Source organism: Labrus bergylta, chromosome 23, assembly GCF_963930695.1.
Source record: "Labrus bergylta chromosome 23, fLabBer1.1, whole genome shotgun sequence".
Lineage (NCBI taxonomy): Eukaryota > Metazoa > Chordata > Actinopteri > Labriformes > Labridae > Labrus > Labrus bergylta.
Window position 1 is genome coordinate 9,618,288 of NC_089217.1, and position 5,298 is coordinate 9,623,585.

Here is a 5,298-nt window from a genome sequence, read left to right on the forward strand (position 1 = left end):
ATAAGCTCCTTCACACACACACACACACACACACACACTGCACTCCTAAAATGTCTTGAAATTCACCAGTGGGGAGTACGCTGCATGCTGAACGCAAACAGCCAAATTTGTTCATCTCGACTTGAAAACATCTGCATGGAGTCGTGGGCAAATCCATGTATGCAGCAGGTAATAACATGGAGCATGCACATGGAGCAAACGCAGGGTGTTGACCTCTTTTTTTAAGGTTTATTTTTCTGCCTTTTTTTTAAAGAGGTTGGACAGAAATTGTGGAGAGAGAGAGAGTGGGACGACATGCAGGAAAAGAGCCACAAGTCGGACTTGTACCCGAGCCGTCCGCCTAGAGGCCTCCGCACAAGTTGACTTTTCTTCAAGTAGAATTGTTGCTATTGCAATATTGCTGACAGACAACTGCATCTAGCCTGTTTGTCTGTCCAACAAGAGGCATGAAAGGCAAACGTTGAGCACTTTTTGATTGCTTGCTAAGAAAAAGCACAAATATACCTCAATTTCATCCACAGTCTACATTAACAGCACATATACCAACAAGAATGCGATCTAGAATCCAAAACACAGTCCCAGGCTTGAATTTCTTCATGTTAGAGAAAATCTATGCATGGTAGAACATGAAGGGGAAGTCACATTTGTCAAAAACCCCCCTCGAAAACGACACACAAATTAACCTCCCTGTACCTCAAAACACAAACTTATTTCTGTTCCTTGATATTTCCAGCTCTGGAAGCCCACAGGCAAGCTTCCACCACCTTCCAACACATCCAAGATAAATGATACCAATTTCATAAGCGGCATCTCTGCCTGCTCTCACTTCAGCCAAGCTGAGCCTGTGCACGCGCGCGTTCCTCGAATGCACACACGAGCGGAAATGGTAGAAGCCTGCCCGTGCACACAGAAAACATAGGTTACATACAAAGGAGGCTGACAGGTTTTGATCAATAGTGTTGTGAGCGTTGCTGCTTTTTTTTCCTCCGCGGCGACCACACTGCAAGAAACAATATTGATAACACGTTACTGCACATGGTGTGTGTGGGGGTGTGTGTGTGTGTGTGTGTGTGTGTGTGTGTGTGTGTGTGTGTGTGTGTGTGTGTGTGTGTGTGTGTGTGTGTGTGTGTGTACTGTTCTTGAGGGAATACAACACACCTGGCAGGTTGTTCAGCATAATGCATCTTCTCCCTCTCTCTTCCTGTCTGTTCTTCTTTTACCTCTCCCCTGATTTTCCCTCATTTCCCTTCTCTCTCTCCTGTAGTTCAAATTACACACTTCTACAAATGAAAAAAACATATAAAGCCCACACAGGTCCTCACAGGTGGATATTAGCGTAGCATCATCTATTAATTGGACGTGAATGCATGCAGAGAGAGGGAGAGAAAGAGATAGGAGCTCGGCGTATTCATTCCCTGGGGAGTCTATGGCTGGTTCAAGCTTAAGCCAGCCCTAACCATATGTTTTATTAAAAAAGGAAAGTCTTAAGTCTGCTCTGAATGGGTTGGGAGGGTGTCTGCCTCCTGGAGACCCTGCCTGGTGAAATTATTCCGAACAACATTTAAATGTTTAAACAACATTTTGAAATTTAAAAGAAAGATTTAAAAGGTGAAATGTATATATATTTTAGTCCTCGTCAGATCTCGTATGGAAGACATTTTAAACAGCAGAAGAGTCTAGGTATTGATTCCAAGTTCCATATATAAATGTATTTAACACCTTCCTATCATGCATGTCCTACCTAGACCCACCCTACTCAACCAGATGCCCGTATAAACAGTGCTTACCTATCCGTAACATAGATCTTCAGGAATTTTCAGCCACTTTTAAAATGTGTTCATTTATACGGTTTGTTGTGCAGCTCAGGATCTGTCGCAGGTTCATGGGCTTAGGGACAGTCTGTGTCCAGCTTGCTCAAAGTTGATCCCTGGCATTACGTGAGCAGAGCCACACTCAAAACTATACCGTTGTTTCATTTTATTTATCTATCTTATTGACAAAAAAAAAAAAAGACATCTCACACAAAAAAAAAGACTTTTTTTTCCTGCAGAACATTCAGTTCCTTTTTGCTGTCACACTCCAGCCCGCCCGTCTGTTTGATTCTCCCTGTTACCCTCCATCTCCTCAGCGTTTGTCAGCTGACCCCTCCAGCGGGTTTATCTGTCGAGATGGTGCCAAATACCAGTAGTTGCCAACAGGCGCGGTCATGGCTAAATATATACCTGCTTGCGAGAAGGATCTGATTTATCTCATATGTAGTACAAGTGGGTGCACGTGTGAAAATGACGTACATGTGCACGTCCCGATCGGTTCGTTTCGCAGTGTGACTGCATGCATTTTTAAATATGCACGCGCAGACCCCTTTTGCCAGTGCTTGACTCTTTTCACACGAGTGTGCCAGGGACTATTTTCTGCCACTTGCCCCCCTTCTCTGTCGGTGCAACATTCACAAGGAAGCAGGAACATCCCTCTGCTCTTCTTTTTCCAAGAGCCCTTAAGATGCTAGATATGCCGGCTATATTCTCAGCGTTCAAATTCTGCGGACACAAAAGACAAGAGAGGGGTAAGAAAGAGGGAGGTGAATTTAGGAGACAAACTAGGAGCTAAAGTCATCAGGCAGGTGAGGAGAGGGAGTAATGAGAGGAGAAGAGAAAGTAAAGGGTATCAGAGGATAAGGGGGAAGCGTGCAGACGGGAGGGCACTGGGTACGCCGTGTCCTTAAAAAGCCTCAGAGGAAGTAGAGGGAGAGGCAGAGATGAGAGGAGAGGATGAGCAGTGCGGCGTGGCTGAGAAAGAGGTTAGTAAACCAGTTGAAATTGGATAACACTCTCACTCGGCGTCGCCACAGTTTCACATTACGAGAGCTCAGTGAATGAAAATAGGAGATTAACCGAGATATGTGCAAGGGCAGATGGTGGTGATTTAATCTTGTGTGTGTGTGTGTGCGCAAATCCGCCGCATATGATGGTTTTAGTGCAATGTGAAATAGACATACATGAAGTGTGCCGATGATGTTCCGACATATGACTGAGCACATGAGCCAATTAAGGAAATCCTTGATTAGGTTTCGATTCGGCGGGCACGAGCAGATGCAGAAGCCAATCAAAAGTAGCGGGGAGAAGCAGCGAGCATGTTGCAGAGAAGCTTAAACGTTTCTGCAGTTCGTGCTGCAGTGTCACCCTGCCTCTCGTTTGCCTCTTTGTTGATTTTTTGGAACAATTTGTCCTCACAGGAAAATGTCACGCTACCCTGTCAGCTCTGACTATCCCCCAACCCCCCCCCCCCCCCCCTCAACCCACCCAATCTATCTCTCTCCTCTCATTGGTAACATTGGGAGAGTTTTCGCCCTCCTCACATCTCATGTTTTTTTTTTTTTTTTTCTCTCTCTCTTTACATTTCTACTTCCTCACCCTTCCTAACCCTATGAGTCTGAGATTCAGTGGTACAGCGTGTGCCATAGAACAAAATGTTCAAGCTCTTACACTGTGATTATACCAACGGAGGAAGTACAAAGAGGTTCACATACAAACTCAAATAAAAGCAACAGCAAGACCAGGAGGAGGAAAAAGAAAACTATTCACAGAGTGTCTGCAGTCTCTTTATCTTTGTCACAATGTTTTTACCTTTAACTGACATGTTTTCCCCTATCTTGTTACAGGTTCTCACATTCCTGTTACTCCCATGGCTCTTTTCATCTTTATGTCTCACCTATATTTTAATGTCTAGACGGACAGAAAGCAGCACTTACAAGCAGCTGTTGAACAGGAGCAAGTGGGTACAAACCTTTTTTTTTTTTTCATGTGCCCCTACAACCCTATCAAATAAATTTTCATCAGCCCAATTTAAATGTCTCTGTTTTTATTCGCAATTGATACTCCACTACGATGCATGTATTGATAATGTCTTCATTTTTTAGATAACCAGTTGAAGTGTGTATAACTTCTTTGCAGTTGAAGTACAAGTAGTGGCATTAAGAGTTGTATTGCACTGATCAGTAGCATGGTGGAAGTGTTGCTACTGAGAGCTGAGCTTCTTTTCTACAGCTTTTCTGTAACTCTTCAGCAGAAGCAAACTGTGACTCTTAAACCGTGACCCTCCTTCATTTAAATTTAAAAAAATGTAAATGGCGGGGATAATACTTTAGCAACTATGTCCTCCTCAGTGACAGTTCATTGTCACATCCATCATGAATAAAATCTGGCTAGCCAATTTGGGTAACTTTAAGCAAGGTTGCGATAAATGCGCCAAGCAGAACTTCGCGTAAAGTTTATAATAACAAAGCCTGAAAAGGGAAGATGTAATGGGTCAATTTTACTGCCATTCCATGTTATTCTCGCATAATACCAGGTCCTCTCGCGGGGGCCGAGAGGATCCTGATGGGTCCTGTCTCCCTTACAGTGGGTTACCTTTTGTATTATTCTGGTGATTCTTAAATAAGCTTACTCAACTCATGCCAACCAAGCTAACCTTCACAATCCAGAGCAGGCTGCAAACCTGAAACCAACTTGTGAAAAGTTAACCGATGACACTGGTGTCAATTCATTTTGAGTTATTTATTATACCTTTTTTTTAAATGTATTTATCTGTCTTTTTAAATTGTTAAGCATCCTTTGTAGCTAAATATTTCAAGCGTTGAGAAATTAATTATTCGACCTTTAGCTTACTGTTAAACCCTACCACTGTTTATTTTCCACGCCCAGTTGCTAGTTTACATGCACTAGCCTTCATAGTCCTACCACTACAGTATAGGTAGGGGTTGTTGTTCTGTCATTTAAGGAGCCTTTATTTTTTGACCTACTTGCGCTACACCGCAGCCTCGCAATGAACCTCATATCAACCGCAGACAAAAAGGTAGCCGTGAAGCTAGCGTAAAGCTAACTCTAGAATTGACAAAAAGTGGAGGCAGAATCCCAAAAAAGGACCGAAGACAGACACAGTCGAACAGCTGCACCAGACATCAAAGACCAGCTCTCCTCACGTGGTCAATAAATCAGCCCGCTTAACAACACATTCAGTGTAAGGTTACGTCTCTGAATGTGGCCAGCAAGTCCAAAAGCCCCTTACATGCTGTCTCAAATATTTCAGCACCAAATTCTTTCAAAATGATGTCAGTCTGAAAAGTTTGTTTACATCATGATTTCATAGAGAAAAATATGTTTTGGCTTATACCCTACATTTTTTCTTCCCTGTTTTCCAAATCCCCTCCCTCCTTTAAATATGACCTACTTCCAATAGTTACATTTGATGAACTAAACAGCATGCACATATGTGACCTCAACCTGGTTGGTGTCATAAAAT

The 5,298-nt window shown here is 43.0% G+C and overlaps 1 long non-coding RNA gene across 1 annotated transcript; it reads left to right on the top strand.

The window, feature by feature from the left end:
* The first annotated feature begins 2,277 nt into the window (after window positions 1-2,277).
* Window positions 2,278-3,841, top strand: LOC114920510 (uncharacterized). Its single transcript, XR_003808825.2, has 2 exons — window positions 2,278-2,797; window positions 3,659-3,841. It is a non-coding gene; the product is annotated as an uncharacterized lncRNA (long non-coding RNA).
* Window positions 3,842-5,298: the final 1,457 nt, after the last annotated feature.